Source organism: Puma concolor, chromosome A1 (genome assembly GCF_028749965.1).
Source record: "Puma concolor isolate L17-30 chromosome A1, mPumCon1.1.hap2, whole genome shotgun sequence".
NCBI lineage: Eukaryota > Metazoa > Chordata > Mammalia > Carnivora > Felidae > Puma > Puma concolor.
The window spans coordinates 212,091,052-212,100,894 of record NC_141667.1 but is presented as its reverse complement, the minus strand read 5'-3'; the positions used below and the strand labels follow the sequence as shown (position 1 = coordinate 212,100,894).

Genomic DNA, 9,843 nt, shown 5'->3' with positions numbered 1-9,843 from the left:
CAGGCCCATTATTATGCTTCATTTTCTTCCCCTTTCTTTTGTCAGTTAAAAAAAAAAAAATCCCTGAATACATATAAATTAATGAGAACAGGTACTTGATCAGAGGGTTACTTCCTAGTACCTATGCATCTGATTCTTAACTTTGGTCCATCCAGTAGCTTTTGAAGGTCTTTCATTGTCTAGCTGAGGAGCTCCTGGCATTTGAGAGATATTCAAGGAGTTATTGAATTGAATGGGCTCTCCTGTAGGGAAGAAAGCCACTAAGGGTGGGTTTGTTTGTTTGTTTGTTTGTTTGTTGGAAGGTGAATGTTATGATCAGATCTGAGTCTTAGAGGAACTGTGAGTTTTAGGAGAAGAGACCCGTGACCAGAAGACCGAGTAGAAAGCTGTAGCAGCTGTCGAGGTGATAGGGGCTTAAACGGGAAAGGGCCCATAGGGAAGAAATGATGGGGACAGAACTGAAAAACAACGGAACTGAAAAAGACACATGAGATGTGGGAGAATGCAGAATAGATGATGACTCTGAGGTTTGTCTTGGAGATGGTGATGAGATGAACATCAACTGACCCATTTTACATAGAGGTTAAGTGATTTGCCCAAGGCCAGTGAACATACTGATAACAGCATTCTGTGTCCTTATTGTGCTAAAAACTCCAGACCAGAATAGTTTCTACTTCATTACCCCCATGGCCTTTTCCCATTACATAAAAAGTTCTTCGCACAGAACATACTCAAATAATTTTCTAAAATGTCATTAAAATTAAGAAGATACTTAAAAGGACATATGAGAAGCCACATTCAACAAGTACAGAAATAAATTAGAGATGAGAAAATATTAAAATACCTGACCTGCGTGGGTATCTGCATAATATTTAAAATGATCTCATCCATTTCGTCCTAGTGTTTGGTGTCCTAATCTGAAATATGAAAAATGTTCTCACAGAAAGGCAGGCGAACTGAAGGAGGATATCTTAATATACAGTGAAATATAAATTAAAAAGCTCTCTAAAGCTATTAGTAAAAGTACTGAAATACATTAGCAGGTGCACGGGTTCAACTTTGGATGAATGTTCTTTGAAATCGGATTCATCACCAAAATTAATCTGAGAGGCGTCAAATCTGTGCTAGGTTAAAGAGGTGAGAAATGGGAAGATTTCATTGAAGTTCCAAATTGTAAAGGGATCAGAATTAATAATCCTCTGTCATGAGTAACCTGAGCACACAGGAGTTTAAGAACCTCATGTCTTGGGAAAGTTTGGGAAAGAAGACTGAAATGTTGCTGTGGAAAGGAGCAGTCCAGTCATCACTTGGATTGATTTGGTTTTAGAAATAACTTCAACTCAACCACAGATAACCACTAAGATAGGTGTCTGTGACTTTCATGTAAGCAGGGTTTATGCATTTCGACAGGCTGGTCAAATCATTCTCCCAGGATGGAGTAGGTACACTATTTTTCTCCCATATATTTAGTTCAGAGCTTCGTGGAGCTGCTGTACTTGTGAAGCACTAATCTCATCTGTCAGTGGTTTCTACTATGGACTCATGTCATGGAAATAAGCATAAAGAGAAGGGGGAGGTGGAGAATTCTACAACATGAGAAATCTTTCTCTTCAAATACTTAAATATAACACATACTTTCTTAATCAGAAAGACATATCCCTTGGTCTGTTACGGGCGGGGTTCCATGGTCTGAATGACAGGTTCAGGTTTGCCTATGAATGGGACTCATGTGCATTTCTGCACCATAATCTCAACGGTTAGGGAGACAGTCCCCTGGCACACTGAGTACACATGGATAGCAATGGGAAGGGATATGGCTGATGAGCCTTTGGAGCTGTGCTTATTATTACCCTTTCTATGGAAAGCAAAGCCACAGCTGATATTTGAGCCTGCTACCAACTTTGCTTCATGACTTCATGGGGTGAGTGACTCTCGTAGCAGGTGGCTGCCTGAGGTTTAGCAGCTCTGGGATTGACATGTCTCCACTGAATCTGAACCTCTGAAGAGTGGAATAGCTGTAGGGAGGACTCAGAAACTTCAAGTCTTCAACTAAGCATTCAGTGCCTCTCCTGCTTGTGCCTGTGTCTCATTTTGATTGTGGTGCCAGAATTTCTTTTAGAGTCACTTGGTATGTGGGTCCTTAGTTTTATACCCTATCCAAAGACGATGGCCTTTGGAGGCTGTTCTTTGGAGGATGGCTTCTAAATAGGTTGAAAGAGAAAGGAAGGAAGGAAGGAAGGAAGGAAGGAAGGAAGGAAGGAAGGAAGGAAGGGAAAGAAAACGAGAGAGAAAGAGAAAGGAAGGAAGGAAGGAAAAAAGAGAAAGAAAGAAAGAGAGAAAGAAAGAAGGAAAGAAACCAGCTGTTAATACACCAGCTGTTAATTCTGCTGGCATTAAGCTCCCCCAAGAACTTTACATGGTTGTCATTCCTTTCATTATTCAGTTATCACCTCCTTCCATCACCACCCAATTTAAAGTTACCAAATGAAAGTATTCACACAGTCACTGTTCATACATAGCATTGCTTGTTTCTCGGCCTCTTCCCCACGAAAACGTAAGCCACCGTGAGAGCACTGATCTTATTCTTAATCTCTGTTACAACTCCAGTGCTTTTGACTCAGAGTAAATACTTGTTACCATATTTATTGAGTGAGGAAATCAACAGCTTCTAATTATGGTAAACCTTCAGTTCTTATATGACAGTGTTTGAATATGGCAGTGTTTGTTATGATGGTGTTTGCATAATCAGTTTTTGATCACTTTTGATCACCTCTGTGGGCTACTTGGATGATGCTTTGAGAAGAGCCTGCCCTTGAGTTGAAGGCATGCCGTTAGCTGACTGGCTTCTGTTGTTAGTGCCATTGGGGTCCTCCTCAGCTTGGTAGAGTGAGGCCAACTCTTCCTGCGTAGGCATCCAGTCAAGGACTAAGTATGGTGGGAATACCAGGTCACATCTACCGGGAAATCCTTGCTTTGGAGTTTCTGTGGGCCAAGACTTTGTCAGGACTGCACCATGTTCTGAGGCTTTCCCTACCCAATCCTACTTCTTCTGCCCTTTACTTTCTCATAGGTCAGATCTGCATCACAGACTGAAAGCTTTCCCTGCCCCACCCAGCTTCCTTCTCTTTTTACCTTTCACAGGTGCAATTTCCTAATTCAGCGTCCCCCCATTCCTATCCTGTCCTATGATCTGCTTCTCAGAGGGCCCATGCTCTTGTTGGAATTCTTTCTAAAAATATTGGGGGCCACTTTCTCATTTTAATGAACAAAAAAAAGGTTACTTGAAGTCTTTTTGTTGCCTAAAAGATCTCAAACAATCTTTGGGTGTTCATTGGGACATAAGGGATTGTTTTTCCGTCAGAGACACATTTAACTGAAAATAGGTTTAATTTAGCTATCATTTCGTAAGGATTACCACTTACCAGGTTGGTTTATTTTGGGCCACACAGGACTTCTGTACAACTGTTAGTTAGGACTTTCTTGGTTAACTAACAAGAACGGGGATGGGGAAACACCAAACATTTACTAAGAGCCTCTTTTGTGTCAGCCTGTTTTAAAGTTTTCCTCTTAATGTTTATTTTTGGGAGAGGGAGAAAAAGGGAGAGCACATGTGGGAGAGGTGCAGAGAGAGAGGGACAGAGCATCTGGAGCAGGCTCCGTCCACACTGACAGCAGAGAGGCTGATGGGGGCTCAAATTCACGGAACCGTGAGATCATGACCTAAGCCAAAGTCTGATGCTTATCTGACTGAGCCACCCAGGTGCCCCTGTGCCAGACTGTTTTAAAAACTATTGACCACATCTCCCTCAGTTACCACCATGACTTTGAAGGTGGGCAACAACATCTTCATTTTTACGGAAGAGGAAATAGAACTTTCTACAGAGTTAGTAACAAACTGTCTTTAGATTATAGAAGTGCTGATGATGAACTCAGACTTTGGGTTTTCTGACTCCAAAGGCCTTTCTCTCTTCAAACTCACCATGCTGTCTCCATCTGGAAGGGCTCTTTCAATTCAGGATTTAGACTGGATTTGAGACCAGATAAGATTTGATAAACACATATATTCTAGAGCAAAATATTTCCAGCTTATGATAAAAATTGGAGCAAACATACATAATACAGCCAACTGGATATATTCCATAGTATGACTTCGTGTTAATTCCAGTCCCTCTTCAGTAAGTGACAACTGAAACTCTTAGCCAAATGTGGCTAAGGGAATTGTGAAGTTTTCAGTCCTTTCCCAGATCTTATTTGTTTTAATTTTTGTCTTGGGTCGGTGGATACTATGGATTGGTTTGCTCTCTACTCACTCCAACCCTCTTCTAAAAGTGCTTCCTTGTCTTTGAGAGAATAGAACACTGACAGTCACATTTTCCAGACTCCCTTGTGGCTCGGGTTCTGTGTATGCCTATGTTCCATTCATTAGATGCATACATGTGAGGCTTTCATTTGGAATCGATCCCTTTTACTGTCACAGATCATGGTGGAGGCTTCATGGTTCAGGAATGAGTCGTTGTGACAGCAGCTGCCTTGGTGGTCCTTTCCTGGGCTCTGAATTTTGAGGATAATTCTTGAAAGCTCAGCCCAGAATCATCTGTTTACCTGTTTCTTCAGCCTCTCAGTGATTCTGTGAACAATATGTGTATGCAGTATGAAATTTATTTTTGTTTACTCTTACTGGATTCTGTAATGGCAATTAAGAACTTAGGCTAATGCAGTTCAGAGTCCTAGGACTGTTCTTAGAGGAATGAGAAATTCTTTATATAAGAAGGGCTAATTTGCAAATTGCAGAAAAATCTTGGCTTATCTGTTGGTGGTTGCACACAATTTCCACTTCAAGTATGAGCTTCCATGAACCATATTGCTCTAATTCTTTTTTTTTTAATTTTTTTTTAACATTTATTCATTTTTGAAAGACAGAGAGAGACAGAGCACAAACGGGGGAGGGCTAGAGAGAGAGGGAGACACAGAATCTGAAGCAGGTTCCAGGCTCTGAGCTGTCAGCACAGAGCCTGACGTGGGGCTCAAACTCAGGGACCATGAGATCATGACCTGAGCCGAAGTTGGCTGCTTAACCAACTGAGCCACCCAGGCACCCCCATATTGCTGTAATTCTTGCCACACTGCAATTCAACTTTATTATTGCACAGATTTATCAGTAAGGTTGGACTTTAGAACCTCAGTTTCCTATAGGGTGCACGTTGCAAAATTCTAGTGGCAGGTGTTTATTGCCAAAAATGAACTCTGTGTTCTGCATTATTTTTTTTCTGGGCTGTTTGCCTGGCTGTTCTGAGGCCTCAGAACTGGTAGAGAGTTTAAAGGCTGTATTTGCTGTGACTCAGTTGTTCCTGGAAACATACCCCTCCTCCTGGGCAGAAGGTCTAGGATGCCAATATGTCTTGCGTCCCTTCCTCAACCCCTCCATCCAGACCCTCCGGCATCTTTCTCCCTTAGCCTCATGATATCACTCCAGTTAAAATTAAATCATTTCATGCCACCTTATTTGGGCTACCAAGCGTATAGTCCCATAGAGCATGTGTGAACTCACATTGTAACATACTCTGCTGTGAGATAACATGCATGCACAGGAAGACTTTGCAAACTGCAAGATGTCATCAAATACTGGCTTTTCTTACTGGCTTGATTCCTGAGCCCTGAGATTTCATAGGGATTCCTCAGCACCTTCATGGGGGGGGTCAGGCCTTCCCACCTCTCTTTACCTCAAGCAATTCCATTTATATCTCTTTCATGCTCTGTTGCTAAAAAGTTTGAAAATCGCTGATCTCATCAAACCCTTGGCCTGTGCATGAATCCTCTTTATGACATCTCTTACAGTTGATTGTCCAGCCCTTGCCTGATTACATCCAGTGACGGGGACCTCATTACTTTACCAGGTAGCACATTCTATTTTAGGAAAGCTTGTATTGTTCTTTGTTTCACAATTCTTTAGGCCAAGAGAGAAGAAATCCTAGCTAACTGATCCTGCTTTGGTTTTGGTTAACTGAGATTTTTCTCTGTAAACATTTTTTATGCACAGATAATCATTCTAGGTATTTTGGTGGTTCGTGTCATTATTTTATGCCCTTCCTTGAGTAGAAGTGAAGGTAGGCATGTTGCCCCTACCACTTTCATTTGTACATCTTAATGGTGAGAAATAAAATAACCATAAGGTAACACTGGGTGATCATGAGCAATTCACCAGCCAATGTTGTGGTTCATGAGATGTGCAGCTGAGTTAGGGGCAGGACGGAGGCCTATGTTGAGGGCCTACCCTGTGTTCAGCCCATGATATATTTTTTTATATGAAATTCTTACAAAAATCAATCTTAGGTGCAGTTATCTTGAAGCCCAGATACCTTAAGAGAATGGCATAAAATTTCATAGCTAATCAGTAGGGGAGGTGGAATTTTAACCCTGGCCTGTCTCATTCTGGAATTTGAGTTCTTTCCTCTGCTCCAGAAGATAACATCCAGGCTTTCAACTCTGGCCACTACCACAGTTTTTATAATAATACACATAGTTCTGCAGTCAAGAATATCTGCTTAATAAGTGCCTCTTCTGGCCTCAGTTTGCTTACCTGCAAAACGGGGATAATGATCAGAGGTCCCTTACAGGGTTGTTATGAAGAATAAAAACAACGTTTACAAATCTGTACTTTTTGTCTGCCTGTCCCATAGTTAGCACAGGATTTATGATAACTTTCGGTTCTTCTCGTTCTTCCGTGCCATGCTTTTCCCATGAGTGAATTAGGGAGCACGAGGGCATTCACACGTGCATAGCCGAATGAGAAACTGAAGACAAAACGCGTATGTTAGAACGTCTTCGGCCCCTTTTATATCCGGGGGCTTTGCTGCTGACGTAGATCGTGACGCTAGAAGGCAGGGCATGGCCATGGAGACCGGGGCCATGAAGGTGGTAGAGGGGAAACACTGTAGTTGCTTCCAGGCTAAGAAGGACCCCGGAGGATGCACACGGACCCTGCAGTCCAGCATCCTGGGCATGTGGGTGGAAGAGAGGAAGACAGCCCTGTCGAGCACACCAGGCCAGTTCAAAGGCATCATCGCCGTGGCGGTGGTTTTATCCTCATCTATTTGTGACCCTCTGATATGGGAAACAGATCCATTAAACCAAATAGGACGAAGCTGCAGAGCCTGCCTCGCTGGGATGCGGCCGTCAGGCTGCCGTCTCCCTGCTGGTGCTAATGGACTGCGGTGCGGAATCCTAACCCCCGCTGCCCCGCCGCCCGAACAAGTGCAAGGCTGAGGGCTGCTGAACACCGCACGCTTCTCTAATGGATCACAATTACGGAGACAACTGTGCTAAGTAACTTTCCACGATTTGCTCCGAAAACTTGCAGTGTGTTCAATAGCCCTCAAAATTTTTCATTTGGAACCTGTGGCGAGGGGGTATGGCAGTGGTGATACCGAGCTGTGCTAGAATAAATACAGTCACCTCAAGAGATTTTAGTTTCCCTTTGAAGTGTATAGCGTGGAAAAGAGTTTGGGCTCCTTTAGCTTCATTTGTATCTCAAGGTAGCACCTGGCAGGAGAAGGGAGGGAAATTGCAAAGACAGGACAGCTGCTGGAAGGAACGGGATCTTTCACAAAGAAGCAGGCACCCGCCCTTTTGGGTTTACAAAGCAATGACCTGCCCAGGAATTCTGAGAGGGCCGAGTACAGGAATTGTCCCCTTAGCACCGCCGGTGCTGTGGGGCCAGGTGTGGAGTGTCAAATACAGTCCTCCAAATCCTGGGGATGAAGCAGGGGATGCCGCTTATCTCCATGGACATCCTCGGGAGGACTCCAGTGCCCCCGCCCATTGTCTCTGGTGAGTGAATGGAGCTTCAGAGCTCAGATCTCTGAAAAGAAGCGCTAATTATTTACTCTGAATACCATCCAGAAGCTAACCCAGATCTGCAAAGTGCCTCGTGTCATTATCACAACCACCCATTCTCAAGTCGCAGCTTTGCACTTCAGAAATGGGTGAAAATGAGATTGGAGGGAGGTGGCTTCTCGGGGCTCTCTCCTGGCACCGGTTCCCTGGCTGTGATTTGTCACTCTTCTAGGGGAACGAATGTCAGCACTTCTCTTTCAGGTGACAGGGAAGGGGGACTAATGATGGCCTCATTCTCTCTGAGAGGCCCCTGCTGCAGTTAATGAGTGCAGCCCGGTGGCCCGGTGGGGAAGGCTGTGGTTGAAGGTGGACAAAGCATTGCTGGGCGTGTGGGGACGTATTTCACGAGTCCAGGAACGGGCTGAGTGTCTGTAGCTGCCTCCTAGAAGAGCAAAGTTCACTCTTGTAACTCGGGCACCAGCAGTGGGTTCCTTAACCTCAGGGCTCCTCAGCCCTGTAGAAGGCACCGCGGTTGGTTTATCACACAGTGGGGTGGTGTTGCCCCAAGAGGTTGTTGATTTGGGGTTGTCCTTTCGTGGAGGCCAGGGGGAGAAGGATTGGGGACATATAAGAACTTCGTCCAGCCTGCTTTGGGCCGCGTGTCAGACCCTCAATAGTCAGAAAACCACTAAAGTCATCTCCCTTCTCACCGCCATCGTCCCTTCCAGCTGTCCTGCCCGATGCTGCCTCCGTTCAGTGGCCTGTGCTCTTTCCTCCCCAAAGACAGCCTGCTCTTGAGACACTCCTGGCTCTTTCCTGTCACTTGCGTGGTTCTGGCAGCAGGCAGAGGCCCTCCTCCCTTCTCTTTGAGCTTCCCTGGATTGTGTCGCCTTCCACACTGTGCTCAAATTATTTATTTACCTGTCTGTCTGCTCTATTGCCTTGTTAACTCTTCTAGAGAAGCACCCATATCTTATTTATTTTCTCATCCCCAGGGCCTCCAGACAGGAGACGCTCCCTGAAAGTTTGTGAAAGAACAAACGTGCCGAGTCACTTGCACACTGAGTGGGGGTCCCGGCTGCCGTCCCATCCTGCCGCGCATCTTTAACGAAGATACTGTGTGTCCCTGTTTCAGCTTCTTTCTTATCTGTTCAGAAGAAATGGGTGTGAAAGTAATACGGCCCCACCTTGTTAGGAAGTAGCAAACTAGAGACTTCGGCTGATGTCCATTTTCATGTCTGCCCCACGTTGAGATGTCGCTGTGACCGGGGGCCAGCCGGCCTGCTTTAGCCCACGTCGGCACAGATAATCAAATGGTAGTCTCTCTCTGACAGTGCTGATCATAGACACCATTAAAAAAGAAATGGTCATAATGTAGGTGACTAAGAGAGAGGCCAGCCTTCTGAGTGGCAAGTTAGTAGCTCGGGGCAAACTACAGAGTGGCAGAGACCTTGCCTGGGGGGCATGGCCCACGCCTTCCGACGGCTGTGGGTGGGGGGGGCTGTTGGGAGACAGAGGGCTGAGGTAGACAATCATCTACATTTTATTAAAAATAATTGGAGAAGTTTACAGACTTTTTTTTTGCAAACATGCAACTGTCAGGCATGGGTAGAAAAGGAACGTTTTCCAAATTGTGAGAAATTCGAATGTCGTGGCAAAAAAAAAAAAAAAAAAATCAGGAGTCTGATGATTAAATGTAGAGAGCTGTCATCTCGGCATTATATTAAAATAACTCGCCTCAAGCAAGTGCACAGTATTTCTTCCTTTCAATCTGTCATTTCTCGGGAGGCCCTTGCCCCGGTTGGCTGCTCCGATGGCTTTGTAGCCAAGGCAGTAACAGCAACTGGGACGCTCCGGCTTTCTGGGGGGGGGCTGGGGGGGCGATGTGGGGCAGGGTGGGAAAGGGGGGGCTCATTCACCACCGTGTGGCCACAGCAAGCCCTTGGCAGAACTCCTGGTTCTTTGTGACTTGCTGGGGCTCCGTGGCATCGGAAACTTCAAGCAGCACCC

At 44.9% G+C, this 9,843-nt stretch overlaps 1 long non-coding RNA gene across 1 annotated transcript; it reads left to right on the top strand.

The window, feature by feature from the left end:
- The first annotated feature begins 7,409 nt into the window (after nucleotides 1-7,409).
- LOC147584735 (uncharacterized) lies at nucleotides 7,410-9,589 on the top strand. The gene is made up of 2 exons (XR_015255939.1): nucleotides 7,410-7,827; nucleotides 8,829-9,589. It is a non-coding gene; the product is annotated as an uncharacterized LOC147584735 (long non-coding RNA).
- The last annotated feature ends 254 nt before the right edge of the window (nucleotides 9,590-9,843 follow it).